This window comes from Podarcis liolepis (assembly GCF_965112155.1).
Source record: "Podarcis liolepis genome assembly, chromosome: 15".
Classification (NCBI taxonomy): Eukaryota; Metazoa; Chordata; class Lepidosauria; order Squamata; family Lacertidae; genus Podarcis; species Podarcis liolepis.
Window position 1 is genome coordinate 13,831,098 of NC_139566.1, and position 17,377 is coordinate 13,848,474.

The following is a 17,377-nucleotide window of genomic DNA, read 5'->3' on the forward strand; positions in this document are numbered from 1 at the left end:
CAGAGGCAAAAGTGAGTGAAGCAGCAAGTGTAAATTTTAGCATTGTGAAAGCAGGCTACTTTTTACACGCACATTCTGTCCTCTATCCAGGGAAGCAAGAGACACAATCAGAACTCAATGGCACGTTCCAGCAGGCAAAAATATTCAAGGTGGGTGCAAAGCAGGGCTAGTGACGGGTGTGGCCTAGGGAGAGTTCTGAGGGCCTGTTAGGCCTGGAGGGCCACATTTGGCCCGCAGCTCTGAGGTTCACCACCCCACTTCATAGGGGCCAGCTGTCTCCCACCGCCATATAGCTCTGTCACAAGGAAGCATGCAAAAATATTATTTCATGTTGGAGTTTGGTGAACCCAAACAACTTACACATTGTTTTCCAAGGTTTTTCTTTCCCCCACTCCTCCAAAATGATTCTTTTACTCTCATCATCACTTATAATGTGATTCTCATTCTGCCAATGCCTGGCCATGTTTTATCAGGGTGAAATGGGTCCTTGTACCTGTTACCTTTTCACACCCTGACTTTCAATGTGTTATATATTAGTACCAATTTTAGTATGCATTTACTCCTGTTTTTATTTTGCGATCTGGTTCATCATATACTATCCTGATAATTCAGCAAATACTGGTGTATGAAGATAGAAGGTAGCACTCATTTCTCTCAACGCAGCAAAGAAATAGAAAGCTTTTCATCTTAGGTATACTAAAAGCCTGAAGAGGTTTCAAATCTTATTACAAAATGATAATAATGAAATAACAGTGAAACCTAATGAGAAGCAGAGGAGAATCATTTTGTACAGCAGAACTTATATACATATTCAGTGCCCCAACTTAATCCTTCTAACATGGAAGTGTTTTGCCATATGAACATTCTTTAGAATTGAAAGCTTCAAGGTTTGCAAAAAGAAGAAGAATGCAGAGGGCAAGGAGGAGGAAGAGACCAGAGCAACCTTGCTAGAGACAAGCAAAATGCAGTTCATATTGGTGCTTGTGAATGTGTATGGAATTTCATACGGCAGGTCGTTGCGGCTCTTAATTTATCCAAAGAGATGTTTGCTTCATGGATGCACCAGAATCCTAGTAACAGAACTGTAAGAAAGAAGGAGGAGAAAATAGTTTAGCAGAAAGAAAACACTGCAGATCTTAAAAAAAACAAAACTGCACATTGAGATCAAAAGCATATGCCTCACAGTGACCCTTTCGAGAAGGCAAAACTGTAGTAGGACTAGTCTTCCTTTCTTGTTTTAGTTAATCTTACTTCTCTCATGGGACATGGGTGGCATTGTGGGTTAAACCACAGAGCCTAGGACTTGCCGATCAGAAGGTCGGCGGTTCGAATCCCTGCTCCTGCCAACCTAGCAGTTCGCTTCTGGCGAACCAGAGCAGCGCACGGAAACACTGTTTACCTTCCTATTTATCTACTTGCACTTTGGAAGTAGATAAATAGGAAGGTAAACAGTGTTTCCGTGCGCTGCTCTGGTTCGCCAGAAGCGGCTTAGTAATGCTGGCCACATGACCCGGAAGCTGTACGCCGGCTCTCTCGGCCAAGAAAGCGAGATGAGCGCTGCAACCCCAGAGTCGGCCACGACTGGACCTAATGGTCAGGGGTCCCTTTACCTTTACTTCTCTCATAGCATTTTAGGTTCCTTCTAAGAAGGTTCACTTAACATGGAATTTACCACCTCAGGATGCAACATGACCATTTCAATGCCTGTAAAAAGCAGGAGGTTAACAAAAGGGCACCTCCAGTTGACCTGTTTAGCAAGCGTTCATCCCGATTTGCTTGCACAAAGCTTGTGCAGAGGTTAGATTATATCCAGTCTTTATTGAGCACTTGCTCCAATTTCTCTGTGGGAAGAATAAAGGCCAACAAGTATTCTTCCTGCATCTGTCTTTATTTGCTTGCATGGTGGTCAGACATCTTCTCATTAATCATTTATTCTTCCTACACTTTCCAGTACATTTCACTGTCACTTTCCTAACCACAAAACATCCATTTCTTTCCTTCTTTTTAAGCGGGATTGTAGAGCTAGGGCGACTAAGTGCTTTAATTACACAAACCTAACTTTCTCAATGTCTGCTTGAATTCCTTCTACACAATGCTGACAGTTTAGAGGCAGCCAAATTTGTGGAGAAAGGTATATTTATGACCCATGGCATCTAAATGGAACTTCCATGTAATAATAATAATAAATAATAAATTTTATTTATATCCCGCTCTCCCCAGCCGAAGCCGGGCTCAGGGCGGCTAACAACACTAAAATAGTGCAACATTATAAAAACATCATAAGAATTAATTAAAATCAAAATTGATGGCAACCATAAACTAAAGTATTGTAAAGATTGCCAAAGGAGGGAGTCAGGCTGCGCCCTGACCAAAGGCCTGGTGGAACAGCTCTGTCTTGCAGGCCCTGCGGAAAGATGTCAAATCCTGCAGGGCCCTTGTCTCTTGTGACAGAGCGTTCCACCAGGTTGGAGCCGCAGCCGAAAAAGCCCTGGCTCTAGTTGAGGCCAGCCTAACCTCTCTGTGGCCTGGGACCTTCAAGATGTTTTTATTTGAAGACCGTAAGTTCCTCTGTGGGGCATACCAGGAGAGGCGGTCCCGTAGATACGAGGGTCCTAGGCCGTATAGGGCTTTGAAGGTTAAAACCAGCACCTTAAACCTGATCCTGTACTCCACCGGGAGCCAGTGCAGCTGGTATAGCACCGGATGAATGTGATCCCGCAGCGAAGACCCCGTAAGGAGTCTCGCTGCGGCATTCTGCACCCGCTGGAGTTTCTGGGTCAGTCTCAGGGGCAGCCCCACGTAGAGCGAGTTACAATAATCCAGTCTGGAGGTGACCGTCGCGTGGATCACAGTGGCTAGGTCAGGGCGAGAGAGGTAAGGAGCCAACTGCTTAGCTTGGCGGAGATGAAAAAATGCCGCCTTTGTTATAGCTGCAATCTGCGCCTCCATGGAGAGGGAGGTATCGAAGATTACACCCAAACTCTTAACGGACGGTGCTGGCACTAATTGCACCCCCGCAAGAGCTGGGAGTTGCCCCCTCAATCCCATATCGTCCCATCCCAGCCAGAGGACCTCTGTCTTCGAAGGATTTAACTTCAACCGGCTCCCACGTAACCATCCAGCCACAGCTTCCAAGCATCTGATCAGTGTGTCTGGGGCCGAGTCAGGATGGCCATCCATCAACAGATAGAGTTGGGTGTCATCAGCATACTGATGGCAGCCCAGCCCAAAACTCCGGACAAGCTGGGCAAGGGGGCGCATAAAGATGTTAAAAAGCATCGGGGAGAGAATCGCACCCTGAGGCACTCCACACACCAAGGAGTGGCGGGATGACAGTTCCCCCCCAAGCGCCACCCTCTGTCCCCGACCAGAGAGAAACGAGCGCAGCCATTGAAGGACTGTGCCCTGGATCCCCACGTCGGCGAGGCGGTGGTCCAGAAGTTCGTGATCGACCATGTCGAAGGCTGCTGACAGGTCTAGGAGAATCAGCAGCCCCGACCCGCCTCGATCCAGCTGCCTGCGGAGATCATCTGTTAGGGTGACCAGAGCCGTCTCGGTCCCATGACCAGCGCGGAAGCCGGACTGGAATGGATCCAGAGCCGATGTTTCATCCAGAAACCTACCAAGCTGTTCAGCAACCGCTCTCTCAATCACCTTACCCAGGAATGGAAAATTCGAAACTGGGCGGTAATTGGATAGATCTAAGGGATCTAACGATGTTTTCTTTAAGAGCGGACGCACCACTGCCTCCTTCAGTTCCCCTGGGAATGTCCCGCTGCCAAGGGACAAATTGATGATATCCCCCGGGGGGCCCGCACCTCGTCTGGACACGCTCTAATCAGCCAAGACGGGCACGGGTCGAGAGGACAAGTGGTGGGCTTTCCAGCTCGGAGGAGTCTGTCCACATCGGCTGGGGATATCTGGTCAAAGTGGTCCAATACTGGACCCGAGGACAGTCGAGGGGCCTACAAGTGAAATGTACCAGTGAACAGCTGCTGCTGAGGCAAATGCCATGGAGGGTGGGGGAAGGCTGTTGCTTTCACAGTAGGAAATAGGAGATCGTAGAAAAGGAGGAGGTGCCCACAAGTATGGTTATGGAAACTCCCAGTTTTAAAACAATACATCCAAATAAAAGACGTGTCCAGCTTCCTAGCTGACCTACAGGTCACAGCACATAGCTGTCATAGATTCATATATTTGTAGAGTTGGAAGGAATCCTGAGGATCATCTAGTCCAACCCCCTGTGCAGCTGTCCCATACGGGGACTGAACCTGCAGCTTCCTTGGCGTTTTCAGCACTATGCTCTAACCGACTGAGCTATCCAGTCATGATCCTCCCAGTTGCTTGTTTCAGTATTATTAATCATTTGCAGCTTGGCCTTTTGATTTAGTGATGCTACTTCATAAAGAATAGCCAAGTCAATTACAATTCATCCCAACCTCTCACCCCTTTCAATAATTTGACACGCAACATCCAGTTCTATGGGAGATAACTTACACATCTTCTCATTATCTGCCATTTTGCAAAAAAGGTACAAAGCCCCATATTTATTCCACAAGACAGATAAGGAAGCTCATTTATTTTATTTTATTTTTTAAAAATGGATTTTAACAACGTTCCGATCTGCGTTAATTGGTTTTGCAACAGATCGGCACTGTCATTAGCACTCATTAATCTGCTCGTTCACAGCTATCTCGAAGCCCAACGGAATGTTGTTTCCCATATTAACCAGGAGGTCAGATGAGATTAATGCAGGGTTACCTGTAATTAGTAAACATTTATTCAGATTGTAAAAGGTAAAAGCTTGACAACCCCCCCCCTCCCCAGGCACTCTATGTACTAATTGGTCGTTTTATGATTACTTTGAAGAAACACTTGGATGGAAACAGAAGCCAAATTAAAATAAGACATATGAATACAGCATTTAAATGCCGTTAAGGTCAAATACTGATTTACCTGCAATAGCTCATGCAGATTTATTTATTTTTAAAGATCCTGCCAGTTTAGTAGAGCAGCAAAAGTGAAACCAGATGATAATTACGGTATGTAGCAGGAAAATTATCTAGAAGGACAGTTGGAGAAACTTGACATTTCCAGACAAAGATCAATACAGCAATTACTCGACAGTTGCGGAGCAATTTAAAATGGAGAAAAGTCAAAGTACTTGTTTACAGCAGCAAAAGAAGTGTACGAAGGCATCTGAGAAATGATAAGATCTGAAGGGAATGGATGACCAGAAATAATAGAATAGAGTCCTGTCTTAAAAAGTACAAATTTCCAATAGAAACTTGTAGATGGGTTCAGATTAGCTAAGACAGGGGTGGGGAATCTGCAGCCATAGACCCTTGGCTATGCCCACTAAGCCTCCCCATTGGATCTCACAAGGCCATTTTGCCCAGGCTACGCCCACCTGTGGGGCAGGTAATGGCGCAGCTGGACCAGAAGTGGGGAAGCAAAGCCCCATGAAGTGTGTGTGTGTGTGTGTGTGTGTGTAAGCAAGCAGTGATCAACTGATTTTCAAGGCTTGCAAAGCGCTCTGTCATGGTAACAAATGTAATGAATTGATCTGACAATTGTTTCAGGTCGCATCCACACCATACTTTTAAAAGCACATGGCTTCCTTCCTACTCCAAGAATCCTGGGAACTGTCATTTACCCCTCACAAAGCTACAATTCCCAGCACCCTTAAACTACAGTTCTTATTCTTTGAGGGGTAAGCTACAGCGCTTATAATTCTTGAAGAAAAGAATGTGTTTTAAAGGTACAGCACATACACAACCTCAGGGGATGTAAAAACATACCTCCAGCATTTCAGAGGGGGAAAGGGTTGTTTTCTCTGGAGCCTCAGCTTTGCCTCTATTCCACACTGCTGAGGACAGGAGAGGGGTCCCCCCCCCAGCTTGTTTTCGTTTAGCTTTGCAGCAGTCTGTTCAACACAGATTTAAAAGCCAGAACTGTTTGTTCTTTTGGGTTAAATATATATTAGAAAAACAACAGCGCACAGTTGTCTGACAGTATGTCACCAACAGTTCAAAACATACTTTGGCTCTTGCAATGTAGGAGATGCAGGCTGCGGATAAAGGGACACATTCATTTCTCCTCAAGAGTTGGCTTCTAAGGGAGGAAATGGACCCAAAGCGGATGAGAATGGGAGTAGTTTTATTTACTTACTTACTGAATTGCTCCATTGATATCCCACCTTTCCTGCAAGGAGCTAAAGGTGGCCTGCTCTCCATATTTCCCTCACAACCACCCCACGAGGTAGGCTAGGCTGAGAGACAGATGCTGTCCCAACATTACCCAGTGAGCATCAAGGTTGAGTAGGTCTCCCAAATCCTAGTCCAACAACCTAACAGGGGAACTTTTTCTTTTTCTTTTTTTTAAATGATATTTATTGAAAAAAGAATTTTTAAAAAAATTACAAAAAAATAGAAAAGACAAAATTACAAAGAGAAAAGACAAAAACAGAAAAAGAAAAGGAAAAAACAAAACCATCATTTCCAAATCCTCCAATTTCATTACCTTCTTTCCATGACCTCCTCCTCCTCCCATCTCTTGTATCTTGATTAATAATTATCACAGCAAATCCTTTCCATAATTCATAGTATTCTGTCCTTACAGTAACAGGGGAACTTTTTCGAACCAAGGAGCCATGTCTAAGGCTGTGCAATAAATCGTCATACAGTCAAACCTCGGTTCCCGAATGCCTCTGTTATAGTACGTTTCGGCTCCCAAACGCCAAAAACCCGGAAGTAAATGCTCCGGTTTTCAAACGTTTCTTGGAACCCGAACATCCAACGCGGCTTCCGCTTGAGTGCAAGAAGCTCTTCCAACCAGTCAGAAGCTGCGCCTCGGTTGTTGAACGTTTCAAAAGTCGAACGGTCTTCCGGATCGGATTACAACCAAGGTTTGGCTGTACTGTTGAATACCTTTATTACCGGTATTGAAATAACATTGTGGTAAGTGTTTCAAAAAGGCAGTATACCTGTGAACAAAAGGTGGAAACTTAACAGCTTCCCAGGGGTAAGCTCAGCTGAACCCATACTTTAGTTACAGTGGTGCCTCGCAAGACGAAAATAATTCGTTCCGCGAGTCTTTTCGTCTTGCGATGTTTTTTGTCTTGCGAAGCACGGTCCGTCGCAACTGCGCCTCTTCAAGTGGCTTTAAAAAAAAAGCACAAGACGTTTTCGTCTTGCGAAGCAAGCCCATAGGGAAATTCGTCTAGCGAAGCAACGCAAAACTGAAAAACCCTTTCGTCTAGCGAGTTTTTCGTCTTGCGGGGCACCACTGTACTTTGCAGATACAGTGGTACCTCGGGTTAAGTATTTAATTTGTTCTGGAGGTCGGTTCTTAACCTGAAACTGTTCTTAACCTGAAGCACCACTTTATCTAATGGGGCCTCCTGCTGCCGCTGCGCTGCTGCTGCACGATTTCTGTTCTCATCCTGAAGCAAAGTTCTTAACCTGAGGTAATATTTCTGGGTTAGCGGCGTATGTAACCTGAAGCATATGTAACCTGAGGTACCACTGTAATTTGCAGGCACTGTGTCTCCAGCTTTATTTGCTCTTTGCCTCCTCCCTACTAAGAAATGAAGATAAGCCCTCACACAAACCAGCAAACTCTTTCAGTTTCACTGGTATCTTCCCACTTAGAGCTCAGCTATTTATGCAGAGTCTGCTAACAATCCAGGAGGAACCCCCTCATGACTGGACTTCTTTCTTTTTTCTATTAGGAAAAAAAGAGGCAGAATAGTTATTATTTTTGTTTTCTGGTGGTGTTTATGTTGTTGTTTCCCCCTAAATAGCTTTCCTCCATATCCGAAAGGAAGGTTTATTTATTTAAAGGAGATTGTCTTTTTGCTTGCTCTTCCTCCCTTTGATAAAAAAGGAGATTGGTGGGAGGAAGGCTTTGGGGGGGGGACAGAATGGAGGGGAGAAGGTTTAGCTGGCAGCCTTATGCTGAAATGGGAGGTTGGGTACCATGTGAGAATGATGGGGAGGGTGTTTGTCGGTAAGCAGTGCAAGCAGATGCGTGTCTACTCACAAGCAAGCCCTACTGAATTCAGTGAATCCCAGGAAAGCAGAAGTAAGTTTAGTTGAGCTCACTGGGGCTCCACTTATCAGGAAGCAGATGCAACTTGACTAGTAAATCACTTAGCCTGATAGTTTATTCCCCTTTCTTCCTTCCCCCTCCCCTTTTTATGAAGATTACCTGTTCTGGGATCCCACAGCTAATTCTCCCCTGGTCTCCTCACTGGCCCAAATAGGACTAATTTAGCCAGCTAGCCCTGGTGATCATCTAATGTTTATTGGATGGATTTCCCCCCTAAATTGATTTTTGAATTCTGAATTTATTGTTATGCACGTTTTATACTGTATTTTATGCTGTTTTTTGTTGCATCAATTAAGTGTTTTAAATTTGTTGTTAGCCACCCGGAGCCCGGTTTTCTGAACCAGGAAGGGCGGTGTATAAATAAAAATTTATTATTACTATTAAACTACTCTTAAATTAGTTGAAAATATATTAAATATGAACGTTTATTGAATATTTTTATGGTAGCAACAACCCACCTGAGATGGCCTCACGACCTAGCTATGGGTTGAAGACCCGTGGTCTCTACTGATTGGCAGGCAGGGCATCAAATAGCGAGTCTTCCGCAGCTCCACCTGGAGATGCCGGGGACTGATCCTGCCACCCGGGACCTTCTGCATGCAAAGCAGATGCCCTGCCCCTGAGCTATGGCCCTCTGCGCTTACCCATACTTGGGAGGCTGGGAGAAGGGAAGACTTACCAAAGGGGAAGACTCAGCCATGGCAGGCCTACAAGGGCTTCTTCAGTCGGAAGGAGTCTACTTTGGACGAGATGGGCCTGCCCTTATAGAAGCCAATGCGTTCACGTCTCTTGGGCAGGGTGTGGTACAATCCCAACCTCTCTTCTATACTCCTCTTCTCCTGCTGGCTCTTCAGAGGGGTCTGGACCGCTCTGGGACCTTCTGGGATTTCTTGAACGGAAGCCTTCGTGTCATCAGGTGTGGCGTTGGCTTCCAACATGGTGTCCCTGGGAGGAAAAGGAGCATAGTGGAAGGAAGCAAAAAAACAGCCAACCCAGAAGTGAGATTTAACCCTCAGGCTGAAATAGGTTGTCCAGCCATGTTTTAGGCACTTGCCTCCCCTGTAATTGGAGCATGAAACTGAAATGCTATATGCAAATCATGGGGGGGGGGAGTTGCCAACACAGAGCATTGCTTGGACCAAGGAAATAGGACTTGCCTGTGATATAGCACCCTGTATTCCAAGATGTTGCTGGACTACAACTCCCATCATCCCTGACTGGCTAAAAATAGCTAGGGAAGATGGCATTTGTAGTCCAACATTTGGGGACCCAAGAACACCAATATAACTAATGCAACAGGAGTTAGCCAAACCATGACACTACGGCCATCAGCAGGAGAGTAACTTATCATATTGATCTATGTGCCAAGGGTCTGTCACCACTCCCTGTTGCTTGCAAAAGATGGGAAGGAGGGAAAGCTGGGCTTTCTGAAACTTTTCACAAAACGTTTACTATACCAGGCAAGAGACCTGGCCTGAACAGAGACATTGGATTCTTATCTCATTATACATGACTAAGCCATTTCTCACCTTCTCACCCCTTGCCTTTTCCTGTAAGACCTATTACAGTCGTTAAGAGTCGTCAACAGGCTCATCTCAGCTATCTGCCAATCTCCCATTCCCACCACCCTTCTGAGTAATACCCCTCCCGACCTTCTCACTATATAGAAGGATCTGGCAACTTCTGTTTCAGTGTATCTGAAGAAGTGTGCATGCACATGAAAGCTCATACCAAGAACTAACTTAGTTGGTCTTTAAGGTGCTACTGGAAGGAATTTTTTTATTTATACCAGGCAAAAAAGTGAACCATCGGTGGAGCTACCATCTTGCTATATAAGAGCTAGTTAGTTTTCCTGTGAGGAGGCTCCTGAGGCATCCTCAATTCACATGAAAACCCCAAGAACATTTCTGCCTCAAAAAGAGCTCTGCTGGATCAGGCCAAATGCCCACAGTCATAGAACTGTAGAGTTGGAAGGGACCCCAAGGGTCATCTAGTCCAACCCCCTGCAAGGCAAGAATATTTCCAGCCTCTTGTTGTCATTATGGACAACCAGATGATTGTGGGAATCCCACAAGCTGGACCTGAGTGCAACCACAATCTTTCCACTATACTATACTGCTGCTAAGAGGCTAGATCAGGGGTCAGCAAACTTTTTCAGCAGGGGGCCGGTCCACTGTCCCTCAGACCTTGTTGGGGGCCGGACTATATGGGGGGGGGAATGAACGAATTCCAGTGCCCCACAGATCACCCAGAGAGGCATTTTAAATAAAAGTACACATTCTACTCATGTGAAAACACCAGGCAGGTCCCACAAATAACCCAGAGATGCATTTTAAATGAAAGGACACATTCTACTCATGTAAAAACACGCTGATTCCCAGACTGTTCGCGAGCTGGATTTAGAAGGCAATTGGGCTGGATCCGGCCCCCAGGCCTTAGTTTGCCTACCCATGGGCTAGAATAGATTCCCAGGGTATGGTCCTAAAAACACATGATCAGTCTAGCAAGCTTGCTAATGCAAAATAAAAAAATTCCTTCCAGTAGCACCTTAAAGACCAACTAAGTTAGTTCTTGGTATGAGCTTTCGTGTGCATGCACACTTCTTCAGATACACAGATACACTGTGTATCTGAAGATACACTGTGTATCAGATACACTGTGTATCTGAAGAAGTGTGCATGCACACGAAAGCTCATACCAAGAACTAACTTAGTTGGTCTTTAAGGTGCTACTGGAAGGAATTTTTTTATTTTGACTATGGCAGACCAACATGGCTACCTATCTGTTGCTAATGCAAAGTTCGTCTTTGTCCTGATACCACCAGGATGGAAGACTGGAAGCCCCACATACACCGTCTTGAGCTACATCTTGGGCAGAAGGCAAAATATAAAATGTAATGAATCATAACCAAGCAAAGCTAGATGTCTCTTTAACCAGAGAATGACCCAGAACCACACAACTGCGCCACCTACTGCCAATGAGGGGCAACACACTTTCAATGCATTTTAATTGATCCCAATATGACGGGAACTCGAAACTCGTTTTGAATGAAAAAGCAACTGCTGCTAAAAAGCTTGCAGGGCACAGTCTCCCCCCCCCCCCACTTTTTTCGCCAAACTTTAAAACTTCCAAATAAAAGAGCGTGCTCTAAACAATCATTAGATTCAGAACAGCAGAAGGAAAGTAACATGCCATCATTAAAAACACCCTATCCTGTTTTTGAAAACTAAAAAAAACAACAGGGAGTGGGAGCTGATTCGTTTCTTGATGAGTAGCTATGTCGGTCTATTACAAGACACTCAAAAGTTTCGTTGCACCTTAGAAATTAACAATTTACTTACATATATTTATCATCTTTCAATATTTTCCCAAAGCGGAATACAATACAGTGGTACCTCGGATTACATACGCTTCAGGCTACATACGTTTCAGGTTACAGACTCCGCTAACCCAGAAATAGTGCTTCAGGTTAAGAACTTTGCTTCGGGATGAGAACAGAAATCGTGCTCCGGCAGCGCGGCAGCAGCAGCGGGAGGCCCCATTAGTTAAACTTCAGGTTAAGAACAGTTTCAGGTTAAGTACGGACCTCCAGAACGAATTAAGTACTTTACCCGAGGTACCACTGTACTGGAGGAGAAAATAAGCCTGGGGAAAATCAGCCAAAACCATGTACAACCTTAACAATATACTATACTGTATAATAATTGTAAGAAACCATAAGAAGCAAGTAATTACTAAGCAAGAAACCATAAAACCATCATATCTATTTCAGCAAGCCAACCAAGTCATGAGAGGAAGGCTGCAATGATAACCCTATTTACCTGGGAATAAACCCCTACTGCAAACCAGTAAAACTTAGCTTCTGACCCAGACAAGTTAGCATTGTAACTTATATTAGATATGCACACATCTCTAAAGTGTTGAACACAAACTACCTACATAAAAATGTCTTTAGAAACTGCACTGCTTGAATGAAGTTGCAAGAAACACCCAACAACACTTGTATAAAGAGCGTTTAGGTTGAACGCCCCCCTGCTTCCCGCCCCCTTACTAACTGGCCAGCCAGTCAGATCCAGTCCTGCTTTCCTACAAATTGGAACGAAGTCAGCCAGTTTTTTCATTCGCCTGCTTGATTCCTGCCTTTCTCCACGTGGCTATGGATGCCTCTTGGCAAGAGCTGGGGGATTAAATGATTTGTTGAGCCATTAAAAGGCCAGGATGGAGCAGCTGTAGTAGCTCTTTTAAAGAGATTGTGGATTGAATCCTATGCTGGCCATACTCAGAGTAAGGTTACCAGACATCCCCGTATTCCGGAGACAGTCCCTGGATTTACAAATCAGCCCCCATACAAAATCCATTGAAGTTGAAAAGTGTCCCCAGATTCATTGAAAAAAATCTGGTAACCTTCACTCAGAGTAGACCCACTGAATTTAATGAGCATGACTACCTTGAGTTCATTAATTGCAACTGATCAAGTCTTTGCAAGACTAGCATTGGATAAAACCCTACATTGACCATTGTCCAGGGAGGGATTGGTTCTACCTTCCTTATTCCACTCTCCAGCTCTGAGAGGACTTTTGGGCGTGTAAATACTAACACTGTCAGCTTTGGGTATTACTTTTGGATGTGGAAGCTATTAGATAGCTTTACTTGACCTTTGGGTGATCTTTATGCTCACTTACAATATGGCCTACATTAAACTGTTAATTGTTGGTGGGGGGTTTTCTAGTGTTAATGCTGTAGTCATATTATTTTACTTTTTTATTATGGATTGTAACTGTATGACTATTTAGCCTTTAAAAAAAAAATGTGAACGACAAATACATTTGTGGAAAATAGGGTATATAAATAAACTGACTATGACATTATTCATTCTGTTACTGCTAGCCGTTTTACTCCTAAATATCCACACTATTCAATTATCGATATTCTAAATGGGGGGGGGGGGTCACCAACTGGGTGTCTGTAAAGACCTTCATTAGTGCCTCAAACCCTGAGCTTTCATTATTATCCTTTTTAAAGTACCATATTGGCCCGAATATAAGCAGCACCCAAATATAAGCCGCACCTTTAAAATTCAAGGAGGGAAATAAAAAAAGACAATCCCCAAATAAATGTGTCCCTAAGTCGATCCTGGGAAATGTAGTTTCTCCCAAGTGGTGTTTCAATAGTTTCCCTGTGGGCTTCTTGGACGTGGCACCAGCGAGAGGTGGCAAGAGACCTCTTTCTCTTCCCTGCTCCTGTTTTCCCCCAGATTGTGTCAGCAGCAGTAGCCAGGCATGTGGGGCAGGAAAAAGGGGTTTGGAGGGTGAGTGGGTGGGAGGGAAGAAAAGGGTATTGGAGGGGCAGGGGGCAGGCAGGGAGGCTTATGGGGAGATAAGGGAGGGAAGCGTGGGGATTAGGGCTGCAGCTGGTGGCCTCCAGTCCAAATTCAGATTAGCTCAAAAACAAGCAAAGTTATTTTTCACTTTTGCACAGGAAGGGGAATAGCATGGCTTATTTCTGATGCAACCGTTTGAGGAGGTGGGGGTCACCTATCACTGCTTTGCAACCTTAGGGCTACATTCACATTGAACAGACATCTGTGCCTTTGAAACACAAAAAATGTTGTGCTTAAAATACTTGTATTGTCTTCAGGGCAAGTTCCATGGTCTGCAACTGACCTGTGCTCGGGGGAGCGGTGGGTGGGCTGCGCGCCATGGCCCGCGCTCCCAGTTGCATGGTGGGGGGGGGAGAGCTGTGCTGCTTTGCCAGCGGCCTCCCCCCCCTTCCCACAGTTTAAGGGAAGTTTGGTAGCAGCAGGCCGGCTGCACGCCATGGCCCAAGCTCCCGGGCTGTTTGCTTGGTGGTGGGGGAGCCACTCCACTTTGCTGGCAGTGTAAGGTCGCAAATATAAGCCCCACTTTAACTTTTCACTGTCAGAATTTGTCCCCACCCCAAATGTTTTTAGTGATTCTTATTTTCAATTGTAAGCTGCTTTGATTCCCATCGGGGGGAAAGGCAGGGTATCAATAAATTAATAATAACAAGAGATGCAAGTTTGCTTGCGCTCCTCAGAGGAAGCACATACAGTGGTACCTCGGGTTACAAACTTAATTCGTTCTGGAGGTCCATTCTTAAGCCGAAACTGTTCTTAACCTGAGGCGTGCTTTCGCTTATGGGGCCTCCCGCTGCTGCCAGCGTGCAATTTCCGTTCTCATCCTGGGGCAAAGTTCTCAACCTGTGGGACTACTTCCGGGTTAGTGGAGTTTGTAACCCGAAGTGTTTGTAACGTGAGGCACCACTGTAGATAACTGTGCACCAATTTATTTGGGATGTTTCAAAGTATAATTCTATGTGTTCTGCCAACAGTTAACAAGAGATAAAAGAGGACACAAGTACAGGAATGTAACAGGATTTATTGTAACAGATTTAAGTCTCCGGAGTGCTGCCATCTTGAACTACATCCTCTGTGACGGCTGGGAAGCAGCAGAGAGTCTATTTCAGGACACTGGTCCCCATGGAAGATTGGCCTTGGAGAGAACTCTTCCCTGGAATGGAGGAAGCCATGCATCTGGGGAGGAAGTAGCACCTGTGCTTCAGGGCTGATGAGGGTTGGTCCACTCCTCCTTCCTCATTCTCTGGTCTTGTAGCTTTCCAAGTTCTTCAGGATCCAGCCTGATGGGACCATGAATGCTATGAAGAAGGTGGTCAGGCCAATAACAGTCTCCTGTACAAGAGAAGACAAAAGCAGCAGTGCTCAGCCCTGAGGCTTGAGGGAAGGAAGGATCAGCAGCAAGCAGATGCCCCAGGGCTAGATCCAGTCCTCTAAATGCCAGCGCAGACATGGCTGTTCACATCTCCAGCTACAAGACACCACTGAGAGCTGACAGAGAACATCAGCTAAGCACAGGAAGCAAGAGATTAATGGATTACTTGGTAGGCCCAAAAGGCTCTCTGTAACAAATGACATCTATAAAAGCTCTGTGTTATATGCATTATGCAAACATTCCCACCAGAAGCCCTCTCCTCACACCGCCCATCCTCACAAACCTGCCTGCACTGCAGTCCACAAGGGACGTCTGTCCTCACTCACCCTCAATCTCTAGCCCAACTTCAACTCCTTCCTAGCAGCAAGCTTGATTGATACACATCATTCCACCCAACCAAACACCTTTCAATGACCAATCTTTCAATGATCACGACAGTTTAAAGGGGCACGTTAACTGCTTTAGATGTGCAGCACAGGAAAGGCCTACGCTGAATACCAGCCACACGTCTAACGTGTCTGTATCCCTCCCACCCACCTCGTTTTTTGAACAGCACAAGATCAGCTCCCCAAGTGCACACTAATCCAAATATCATTTTATTTGGAATAATTTATGATTTACGTAACCCATTTCCATGAGAAACGGCGGTGGTCCGCGCCACCTGTTTTCTGGGAAGCTTTTCCTCCTGGTTCTGTATTTCTGTTACGTTTTCTCGTCTTCAATAAGTTTTTTTTTTAAACGGAATCCTCCTCCTCCCCATAACCCTCCCCCGGTACCTCCTTACCACGGGCCCTATAGGATCCTTGGGGGGCTTAGCAGTGACGCCTCTGGCAGGCTGGGGAGCCAGGCTGGGCAGCCTGAGCGCCGCTCTTCTCAGCAACTGCAGGGACATGATGAGGCCGAGAGATGCAACCTTCCTCCTCTCCTCCGGTACGAAGCAAGAACAAGATGGCGGCTGACCATAGAGTTCTAACAGGAGCCGGGACTTCCGTTATAAACGAGATCGGCAGCCGCCATTGGCCAACGTACTGATTCCATAGAGGAAAAAATAGAGCGGCTGATAGAGTCAGAGCCCCAAACTTCCGGGTGGGGAGGAACGCCGCCATCTTGGCTTATATGGAATGGTGCCGCTCTATTCCTTAGCACCTCTGTGGTGAAATGCTCATGTGCTTTGGAATCTGAAAAAATCAGCTCCGGCGGCGGTTTCACTCTAGCCCTATACATCTCTATGGAAAACCCTCCCACTCCCAGTATACCGGAAGTGCCGTTAGCACCGCGTTAGTACTGCGCCCTCTTGCAGACATGATAGAAGAGGCGGGGGAGTGGCTTCAGAAAAGGGCAGCCAGAAAGACGACGTCACGTTACGTAGGAAGTGGCGCGAGATCTACGAAGCAGAGAGCTTTGCTAAGAGTCCTGTACAGTAGTTGTGTCTTAGCCGCTTTCCTGCGGTGGTCGCTTCCTTTCCATGTCTTCCCACAATGCACTGCTTCGGTTGCCATTCGTCTAGCCAGGCCTACAATACACTTAATTGCATATTCCTATTCGTTTATTTTATCAAATATATATCCCTGATTTTAGTTGAGATTCCTGCATTGGAGGGAGATGGGCTAGATGGTCCTTGGGGTCCCTTTCAACTCTATGATTCAGGGCCAGAGCACTTGCTTTGTACAAAAAAACTCCAGACTGAGCCTCTGTCGTTTCCTGCTCGGGCGAGGAGAGACGCCTGTGGACGCAGCTGCTGCCAGTCAGTGTAGATGCTGCTGAACTAGATGGAGCATTTATTTGATTCACTTTAAGACCGTTTCCTTTGTTCCTACTTAATGCAGTCCTTCATTCAGAACCATGAGGACTGGACTCTTAGTTTTTCTTTTCAGGGGAACGACTGCAGCTCAATGGTTTGCATGTTGGACATCTCCAGGCAGGGGTTGGGAAAGTTTTCTGCTCCATAACTCTGGTGAGTTACAGCCACCTGTCAACAGTACAGAGCCAGCAGTGCCAAAGTGAACCTCCCTGGGGTACCAAGCCTGGGCAGTGTGTATGGAGGGCCTGGGCTGCCCGGATGACAAGACCCCCCTCTCAGCCTCAATTATGTGATCCAAAGGAAAGGAAAGCAATACATTTGGCAGCTTAGCAGCAGGAGTTGCCGGAAGGAGGCATCCAGGATGCCATCCAACCAGCCTAGGGGCTCCAGATTTGTGTAGGGTTTTCCCTCTTAGCCTTTTCTTCTCCTGAATATACCCTGCAAGGCTGCAGAGGTTTAGGATCAGTGTCTTCCTTCTCCTAGATGGGCTTCCTTCCCAGGTTGACAAACCCCATCTGCCTCTCACTTCCCTCTGCAGCACATGCAGAAGCCACCTTCTTGACCGTGGGACCCACCTTCGGCCTCGCCCGCTCAATCTGCCAATGCCTGTCTTCACATGCCAGGGAAGTCCCTAACTTTGTGACCCACTAGCTACCCTCACCAGGTTTAGCCAGCCAGTTGAAGCTGCTCCGGGGTGTGGCCACTGTTGCATGCT

At 45.9% G+C, this 17,377-nt stretch overlaps 2 long non-coding RNA genes across 2 annotated transcripts; both read right to left on the reverse strand.

Moving 5' to 3' along the window:
* Positions 1-758: 758 nt before the first annotated feature.
* LOC310694714 lies at positions 759-12,154 on the reverse strand. Its single transcript, XR_014519800.1, has 3 exons — positions 12,052-12,154; positions 8,792-9,057; positions 759-1,082 (listed from the first exon to the last, which is right to left on the reverse strand). It is a non-coding gene; the product is annotated as an uncharacterized lncRNA (long non-coding RNA).
* Positions 12,155-14,490: 2,336 nt separating this feature from the next.
* Positions 14,491-16,011, reverse strand: LOC310694611. Its single transcript, XR_014519769.1, has 2 exons — positions 15,646-16,011; positions 14,491-14,821 (listed from the first exon to the last, which is right to left on the reverse strand). It is a non-coding gene; the product is annotated as an uncharacterized lncRNA (long non-coding RNA).
* Between the last annotated feature and the right edge of the window lie 1,366 nt (positions 16,012-17,377).